Raw genomic sequence first — 10321 nt, 5'->3', positions numbered from 1 at the left:
AAACCTATAGCCAATGTCATTGCACAAAATTCAGCCAGTGTTACAGACATCTTTTCTATCATAACAGGTAAAAATCACACATATGTGAATTGTACAGTATTATAACACTTTGGAAGATTCCTTAAGTATTTTTAATAATCCAGGCAAGTTAAGATGGGTACAAAAGTCCATAAAGCCCAGGAAGTACCAACTCCACACTTCCTAGGGCTCCTCATTTTCCTCCTTAGTTAGAAATGTTGGACTGATGAGAATGACTTTTAACTGGGGGCTGTAAGTCGGGAGGGGCGAGAGGAGTGCGGTCCAAGTGGCTAAGGGTACAGTGGTCCCCAGCCAGAATTGGATGAATCCCAAACAGCCCGAGGGTAATCTCTCTCCAAGTGCCAAGATAACACTGAGAATCAAAGATAAAAACAAGAAACACAAGGAAACCAGAAGACTCGAAGGGGGAGAGGAAAATCCTTGGAGAGAACAAAGGGAAGGTAGATGGCTCCAGCAGCTTTTAAGTGGCGACTGGGGTGGCAGGGCAGGCTGGCTGGGAGAGCGCACAAAGCAGCTAGGGCACCTTTGGTACACCATACAGAAAGTCTCTTTCTTTGTCTTTAAAGGAAATTAAATAATTTTCTAAGACCCTCTGTAATTCCTGTCTTTTGGGAAAATGAAATGGGGATACATATTGTTTTCCATGCATTTTGGGTACTGAATACAGTCAAGCTGTAAAAATTTCACTATACAGTATTTTTAAAAATTCAAATCAAGAGTAAAAATAATTTGGACACTGTGTACATGTAAAAGAATTAAGTCGGTTTATGTAAGGGATCACAAATACTAAAATACTACAAATCACTATCTGTTATACATGTACTGTGAACACCAAGGCAGAATGTGTGTGGAGTTCTATTTTGCTTCTCTGCCCACAGCAGAGCCAGGACCACTGTCAGCATCTTGCTCTACAGTAAAAAGGATTCCACACTTCGCGAAAAGGCAGTGAAACGGAGTGTGCATTCATGTGCAAAAACCCAGGCCTAGACAGATGAATCCTTATTGCTAGTCAAACCCTTATGATAATCTAATCTAGAGAGATTTTTCTTAATGAAAGAAAATGGCTTCAAATGACTATAAACCTATGTTAAATTAGCACCCTGTTAACTTAATACAAATAGCATCTTAAGCCAACTGAAATTAAATGATCCCTAAGAAAGATTGTTTTGAGACTTACCAATCTATATCTACCTAAAAGAATCTTTATTTCAAGTGATATACAAATGTCATTTAACTCATCTGGTGATCAAACGTCAAGCGATCTGACCCACCTAGAACACTAATCAAACATAGAGAGTAGTTCTTTTTTATAACCTTTAAACATCTCTGAATGGAAAATTGCTATTAAAAAAATAAAAGGAGAGAAAAGTGGAAGACGACAATCTTACTAATCTTGATTTTCTCAGGCAACCAGGGACAGCCCAGACAACAGGACATAACACAAAGCTAAAAAGTAAACCTCTGGGTGAGAGCCCCCCAGCAGGAAAGCATTGAATAGAGAGTGAAGACAGAGCTATCACTGCAACACTTGCAAACTACTTGCATAGAAACAAGTCTCTGAACTAAACCTGAAGGTTTTTCTGTTTTGTTTACATTTTTTTAATAGCCTGAAGGGCAAGAATAAGAAGACATCCTGCAGCAAGCTGAGAGCAGCTCCTCAGGTTACCAGTGGCTCAGCCTCCCCAAGAGGGCCCGTGGAAGCACCACCACAAATGTGTCAGCAGTTCATGGGCAAGGTCCAGGAATTTGCATTTCTAGCAAGTTCTCAAGTGGTACTGATGCTGCTTTCCAAGCAACAGCTCCTTGAGCACCACTGATCAGGAGACAAGGCCACATTCTTGAAGGAAGAATCAGAAAAACAGAACGGAAGACAAAGGGAGCCAGAGGGAGTCACCCTGAGCGGACCTCAGATTCTGACATGGACATGGTCACAGATTTTTCTCCTAGAGTGCCCTGTGACGAGTTCCTCTTCTTCCCAACATCTCAGGTGTTCACACGAGGAACTATATTTCCTTATTTTTCTAAGTCCTCCTACGAGTCAGGAATTCACGTGTGGTTTTCTAATCCAAGGCACAATCCAGCAGTCCCCTGCTGTAGGAACTTAAGGATAAAAGACAATTTCCTCATAAACAACTTCCAAGTCAGGCTTTTCACTTGTTTGTAGAGCTTATTTTTTTCTGTCAATGTGTAACTGTCTGTGCAGTACACTGAAGCATGTTTAACATGGACAAAACAGACTTTTACTTAAAGGCAACTTACAGAAAATCTTATTCTAGTGTGAGTGGCTACTGCACACAAAATTACCTCTCTAGTAAGCTGGATTTTCATGCACCAGCTCTGGAAGGAAAAAAAAATTATAAACACATTGCTTTGGAGATTTCAGATATGGAAAATTCCTGCCACCTTCTCTCTCTCTCTCTCTCTAGAGATCATCCTACTTCAAGCTATTCTCAAAAGTAAAACCCTGCACATGTGTTACTTTTAATTTCTTCTCAATCTTGAGAAAATGAAAATATCAAGAGATTCTTGCTTTAGAGAGAAGGGCTTGTCTGAAATTCCAATGCTCCAAGCAATGCCCTAACTAGGTCAAATTTCCAAGTTGTAATTTCAGCACGCAAATTTGTCTGATTCCCCTTGACGATAAAAGAAGACAGTTAACGCAAAAGTTTCAACAGTCCAATCTTGACCTTCAAGGTCTTTGTGGTCTTGTTCAACTCAATCCAATAGCCCATGACAAGCATACACTAGCTTGAACAGAGATATGCATGCCAGGATTCCCAACTGCATTTGCATATTTCTCCATCCTAAGTGTCTTCTATCTTCGTGCTTATTGTCTATCCATTATTTTTTCAGTTGTACCCCACAGGCTTTCCCCCAACACTTTCCAATTTGTACATTCCTCTAAATTTGCTAAGTGTGATGCTTCTTATTATTATTATGTGGCCCTAGATCACACTGTCTGTGGAGGAATTTGATGTCTGCTTTCAGGTCTGCTTCTTTCCTGAACTGTGGAATCAGTCCCTAGCAAGTAAGAGACAAATCATGTCTTCCATGGCATGTTCTGGCTGCAGCTGTTGAACTGTATTTCTCGTACAGGATATGAACAAGTGCTTCTTTGGTGACCCCTGAGTGTCCAGGCCTGTCCATTACAATCTCACACTCTGGTCCTGGCAGCCTCCAAACGAGCTCCTTCAAGTGGTGCAGTTGAGACAGTTCCAGGTTTCCTCTGCATTGCTTCACCCCACAAGGAGTTTGTGAACCTTGTCTGCCAGAGAAGAAAGTAAACAAAGTACTAGCATGCGGGAGCTCTGCTCCTGCCAGAGCCTGGCCTTCTCCTATGAGATCAAGTCCCAGCTGTGTCTCACTGAGAACATTTCGCATGCCAACCTGGAGAGTGCAGGAGAGATGCACCAACACATCCCAATACTATAAAGTGCACAGCACATCTCTTCATACATGGACTAACATTTAGGGTGATGTTTACTTGGATAAAACAATCAGCTAGCCCAGCATTGGCTGGCATGATGGTTAAGAGTCAGGCCATTAGAATTAGAGATCTGAATTTGAAAAGTAACTGCTCTTAACTGGTGATTTGCCTTAGGAGTTGCGACACTTCATGCTTGGTTGGGGACTGTGAAAAATGGAATCATGATGGCCCCTGCATAAGGCTTCTCCAAGGACTGATGTAGATGATATCTGCAAAGCACTGGTGCAAAACAATCACTCCATCAGTTGTGTTTGCAATTGTTGCTAATGATAATTTAGCCAAACTATTACTCACAAAGTGGACTCTGGACACGCAAACAATGAAGATTAGTGGACAAATCTTGGGAAGCATCTGGACTCTATAGGCTGTTCATCACACATCACGGAGTTGCCCATTCTTAGGGTTACCCAGAAACCCTTTCATTGGTTTTTGAAAGAAAAATGCACAGAACTGGAGAGTGGATACTTGCCTGCAGAAAGGGTGGTTGAGTAAATATGGAATCCACGACTGGCTTAAGGTACATCTCCTACAGGCCTCCCAGCGACAGCTTTCATTTTCTTCTATTTTTCCTTTTAATTCTTTTCCTCGCCTGATTTGCTCTTTCCCCCTCTATCACTGGCCCTAATCAATGCGGCAGGTCAGGTTGAAAGAATGGACAGCCTCTGTGCCACATACATTTAAACCACTTTAATGCAAATATTGATCGTGAGAGCATAGACACAGGCTGGGCTGCATTTTTTTTTAATGGACATGCTTTTTTTTTTTCCCTGGGGCTGTGCTACCCATGTTAAAATAGATCACCACAGATCAGCATCCCGCCATTTTTCTATTCACAGGAATGTATAAGCAAATACAAAGGTGGGCCAGATTCAGGGGGTCAAGCTTGTGAGCCTTCAAAGCAGGTAGTTCACTCATCTACTGGATACTGGACCATATTTTCTCAACCACTCACGCCTCCCTCCTCATACTTCCTACAGGAGCTATTTTGTTGCACACAGAGACAGATTCTCAGAATAGGCATGGGACCTCCTATCACAAGAAGAGTTGTGCAACAACAAGGTCCACTACGCTAAGATACTTAATTCCTATGCCCCCAAGGTTATCAAAGCCGTGTATCAGAAAGCCACTGTCCAAAACCTAGTTAGCCACAGAGCCCAAGGCTGAGCTGAAAACCCAAAAGGAGAGATCAAGGGCTGGAAGGAATTCTAAGGGCCACTTTGAAATGCGATACTAAAAAGATCTGATATTCTATCTGTAGGCATTTTCAGGCTGGACAAGAGAAGAAAAAAAAAAGTAGGGGGGGAGAAAGAAAGAAAAAGAAAAACCTGTTTGTACAAAGAAAGCTGGCTTGGCCTGTTGCCAAGAAAGGAGGCCTCACAAACTGGAAAGAGTTTGAAAGCAACACAAATCCCCCTAAACACCAAACAGAGGAGGGGAAAACAACTTAAAAGCTCCAAACCAACACCAGTTGCTTCAAAGCTTAGTTGCTTTTAGATTTTTTCCCCTATTTTTTGTCCCCCACAACCCCCGTGGTGGGTGTTGTTATTGCTTATTATAACTCCAAAACAAAATACAAAGTGGCAACCTCCCACCGCACTTGGAGACAGCTGTGGAGAAGGAATAAGGCCATCGCCAGCTCCAGAGACAGAGGTGACGAGCCTGAGCCGGTGGGCCACCCCATCTTTATGCAAAGGGGCAAATGTCATCATAAAGAGGGACAGGCACGATGTGTACACCAGGTGGACAGAATGTTCACTGTGGGCTTATCAGCCTAAAAGCTGGAGATAACTGGAGGCCAAGGGAGGGAAAGTGAGTGGTATGCAAAACAGAAGCAAAGCTGGGCAGGGCAGAAGGCAGCCTTTGACCTTGGAAGAGCTGAGTACTCCAGGCGTGTGGGGAGGGGGAGGGAGGAGAGAATGAGAAATTCCTTGCTGTAATATATTCGGGTAAAAATGGGGCTGTCATCTTGAGCTACAAGTTAGAAAGTTATTACTTTTAATATGCCACTACCTTAGGCCTATACTGTTATGTAAAAGAAAAATAACCTTGTGTGACAGTTTAACATTGATCGATGTGCCTGCCAAATGCAAAGAGATAAATAAGCAGGTGATGAATAAACAGCACTTCAAGTAAAGACATTACGCTGCATGCATAAAACGGCGCCAGGCACCTAGGAGCTGTGGGTGGCCGAAGGTTGGCCATTTCATGCCCACTCAGTAAAGCAGACTTAATCGCTTCCAATATTTTCTGTTAAAAAGCACGCTTAATGAGCCAATTTCACAAGCCCAGAGAAACTGATTATTATCTCTGAGTTCCAACAGAGTTGGTTGTTTTCCAAGAACTAGCTTTTTTTTTTCCTTGACAGGATAAAAAAAAGAAACAGTTTTTAAAAAAAAAAAAAGAGGGAGAGAGAGAGAGAGTGGGGAGTAGGAGAGAGAGCAGGAGAGAAAGGCAGAAACGGGAAGAAAAGGGAGGGAGATAGAGCTGCCCTGCCAGCCAGAGGGCACAGCCAACCCACTCAAAATGGCAAGGCAGCCGCTAGATGGCAGTGTTGCCCCGCAGTCAGGACCCTGGGTCAGATTCTGAACAGGACAGGTGGATTAGGTGCAAAGATGGGAAGGCAAATAAAGCCTGAAGCAGCTACCTCAAGATTTTACATTGACCCTCGCTCTCCTCAGGCCCTTTGTCCACCTCTTTTCCAACTCCCAGCTGAACAAGGTGGGGAGGCAAAGGGGATAGTCTCCGAATAGCCTCCCTCCCTCAGTCTAGAATTGGGATTCTTCCACACAGCTTTGTTGCATGGAGTACAGGGTCCCGACTAGATTCCAGCAAGTTCTTCATGGTAGGCCCTACACTCCCCAGGAGTTTGAAATTGTTGTGCCCTTTACAAGACTAAGCACGTGGCCACTCAAGCAGCTGAAAAACCCATGAGGAAGCAGCAATCTAGTTTTTCACCATGCACTTTGGGGCAGGTACCTTTTTCTGTTGTTGCACACCTCTTTGGCACTTTGAATAGAAAGGGTGGAAGAAAGGATTCATCCCAAGGAGAAGCCCGGAGGAAGGAAGACAGCACTGTTAGGAAGCCAGCTGCCCTGCCAAGGGCATCATGATCTGGTCTTCCTCCACCGACACGTAGTGTGACAAACAGGGTTACAGCCACCAACAGCAGTTATTGCATCACCACTACAAGAGAAGGCCCAGCTACCAGACCTCAGAATATAATTAACTCAGCTTTTTTTTTTAAAGAAAGAAAATTGAAATGAACTGTTGTTAGGTTCTAAATTGAGATGCAAGTTAATTATTTATGAATATTCATGGAAACTTGAACAATTTCCAAACTCAGCCTTTAATTTCTCATCAGTTAACCAAATAATTTTTGTGTATCCTTTGTGCAAGATAAATTCCTCTCAATGTACAATGGAACTCAAATTCATCAAGATTTTTGAGACACATTTAGCTTTCTGAACAATTAAGAGAAAATGGATTTGGTAATAAAGCAAAGATAATATTTGCCTCTTGAATTTTACTTCTAGTCATCTCTAAGAAAAGAATAAGATGTTACTCAGAAATCATGAAAGAAAATCAGAATAACAGGAATATTTAGAGGAAGCAGACCCAACTGAACCTTTTGTGCTCACAGTGGAGAGAAAGAGCAGGAACAGGGTGGGTGGGGGGTGAAAAGCCAGCAAGGGAATGAAACCAGTACGAGTGAAGACACACAGCCTTGCAGGCAACTGTGGCAAGAGGGGTTACACATGCTACCCCTCTAAGATATGGTACCTTGCACTGGAGAAAAGCAGGAGCCAGAGGTCATTCTCATCTCTCCCTGTCCCTCCCTTCATTTGGAAGGAACATCCTTGTCTCTGAGGGCTGGGCACAGAAAGGAATCTGAACAAAGAGGCCTCGCTAAGCACCTCCCATATACCATCACTTTTTTTTTTTTCCATTTTTGTTTGGAAAGGCAGAGAAAGAGAGAGAGAGAGATCTTCTGCTAATGCACTCCTCAAATGCCTGCAACAGCTGGGGTTGGGCAAGGCTGAAGCAAGACGCCAAGAACTTAACCCAGGGCTCACACATAGCTGGAAGGAACCCACCCACATGAACCACCACTTGCTACCCGCAAGGTTGTGCATTAGTAGGAAGCTGTAATTGGAGGTGTAGTTGGCACTGAAACCACGAACCCAGGCATGGAATGTGGCCACCCAAGCAGTGTCCTATGCAAAGAAGTCATTCTCATTTGATACTTTGAGACCATAACTTCCTTGTTCAGTATTTCTCCGTGACTATTCACTCTTCATCAAAAGTAACCATCAAAGTACACAAATTCACCTCATCTTCGGGTATTCGCTTCCTTAAGAAGGCTCCCTCGTCACACAAATTTACATTAAAGATACATGAAATTTTTTCCTTGCTAATCATCTTTTGTTCTAGGCAATTCAGCCATGATCCTAACATAAGAAAAAGAAACAGTCCTTTTGTCTAGAGTGGCCACTAACTTGCTCGATTCCTAGGAACACAAAGCCTTGGTATATACCCAGGTTCGCTGCTACCTCTAGCTCCCACTCTGCCAGCCCAGCCAGGGTCTCCAGAGCATTTTCCACATTTAAGCCTCTTCTCTCCCTCTGCCCTGGCTCCCCAACCTGCAGCACTAACCAACAGCCGCCTGGATTGTCAAGGGACTGCCGTGTGTGTCCACTAACACAGCCAGGAACTCATTAGGACCTCTCAAAGCAAAGTCACAATCGGGGCCAGAACTGGATACCTCATTAGGTCTGCCGTGAAAGACACAATACCGCAAAACAGACTGCCAAGAGGAAAAGAGATGTGTGATCACCCCCTTCAGGAATCTCTTTTCCTGCTTTGCTCCACAGACGAGAGCCCCTTGGGCCGGGCAGTACAGAGAGCACAGAGGTTCCTGTGTGCTCCAAAACTGCAGGTTGCTGGTTCAACAGAACAGAGAAGTACATGGGGCCTAGACACTGGTGCCTGAAAGCCATTTCATCTGGGAGTAGATTATGTGAGTTTTGGATGACGGAAATCTGACATTGAGGTGTGGGCCAGGTTGATTCCTTCTGTAAGGGCCAAGGGACAGTGCAACTCATAGCCCTGTCTTAGTGAGGGGTGGTTACCAAGAATCCTTGTACTCCTTAATTATAGAAACATGACTCCAGTTTCTGCATCTGCCATTGAATGGTTTTCTCCCCTCTGGATCTGGGTCTCTGTACACTTTCCCTTTCCTTGTAAGGCACCAACTGATTCAATGTACGATGCACTATAGTTCAGTATGATTTCCTCTGAGCCAAATCTCCATTAGGGAATGAATATATTACACACGCAGAAATTGTGCACGTGTGCACACACATACACACACACACACACAGTCTTACAGAAAAAGATGCTGCCACTTAGAAAATAAAAAAACCTGAAGGACATTATGCTAATGAAAATATTCTGTTAACTGAAATACATATGTAAGTACTACAGGATATTACTTGCATCTGAAATCCAAACAAATTAAAACCAAAAATCAGACGCGCAGAAAAACAGATCAGAGGAGGAGTTCCTGAGGAAAAGGCAGGCAGCGCAGGGAAGCAGTACGAGGTCGGACTTTCCTAGGGTAAATCCAGAGATGCAACAGAAGGCAAGAAGCCTCCAGTTAACCACACCGCATGAGCACACTTCACATGTTTCCAGAAATGCAACTTAAGGATACAATATTCTGATGTGAAAAACACAACTTTGCAATAACTTTTTAAAAGTTTATGGAAAACATGGATTATGAAAAGGTTATACATGAATCTCATTTTGAATAGTAAAAATTCATCTTTTTATTTCTATGAGACTTTACTAAAGATGTATCTAATTTCATTGGAAAGGCACATCAGATTTATGGAGAAAAGGAGAGAAAGAAAGAAAGATTTTTTTTTAAAAAAAAAAAGAAACTCTTCCATCCTTTGGTTCACACCCCAAGAGGCAGCAACGGTCTGGAGCAGATCTGACCTAAAGCCAGAAGCCAGGAGCCAGGAGCATGTTCTGGGTCTCCCACACAATGCAGATTCCAAAGGCCTTGGGCCATCCTCTATTGCTTTCCCAGGCCACAAGCAGGGAGCTGGAAGGGAAGCTGAGCAGCCATGTCACAAATAGGCACCCATATGGTATCCTGGCACTTGAAAGGTGTGGATTTCACCACTGAGCCATTTGCCAAGCCCATTTCTCTGAGATAAAAAAAATCTCAGAGAAAAAAGTTCTCCTACATACTGAAAACTTGCAAAAAAAATTACACAGTGGAAGCTCTTGCCACACGTACCAATGTAACTGTTCGCTAGAATGGAGTAATTACTTTGAGGTGTATATCCCAATACCATATTGGACACTGGAATATTAATTTTGGAGATACACATGCAGCTCAGGTCAGAGGGCATTTTGGCCAAAGACATTAGAGGCCCTGGAACATTCTCCGAACTTCATCTGGCTGACATGGAGACATGGGGAAAATGTCCAGAAAGATAAAACTGGAAAAGGAGCCAGAGAAACAGCAGCATATTCCAGTGAGGAAGAAAGGAGGAAATATTTGTGAATTTTAAAGTAGAATAGCAAAATACATGTTGTTGAAGAGTGAACATGTCAAAAACTCCGAAGAATCCCAGATAATCCAAAATTCTGCCTTGAGCAATAGGGTTGCTTCCTGTCATGACATATGGCTGGAAACAGATTTTTCTACAGAGACAGACTTGAACACATTGGAAATTGGTGTGTGTGTTGTGTGTGTGTGTGTGTGTGTGTGTGTGTGTGTGT

The sequence above is a fragment of the Ochotona curzoniae genome, unplaced genomic scaffold (assembly GCF_017591425.1).
Source record: "Ochotona curzoniae isolate NIBS_2020 unplaced genomic scaffold, NIBS_Ocur_1.0 contig_883, whole genome shotgun sequence".
In the NCBI taxonomy this organism is placed as follows: Eukaryota; Metazoa; Chordata; class Mammalia; order Lagomorpha; family Ochotonidae; genus Ochotona; species Ochotona curzoniae.
This window is presented reverse-complemented; position numbering follows the sequence as displayed.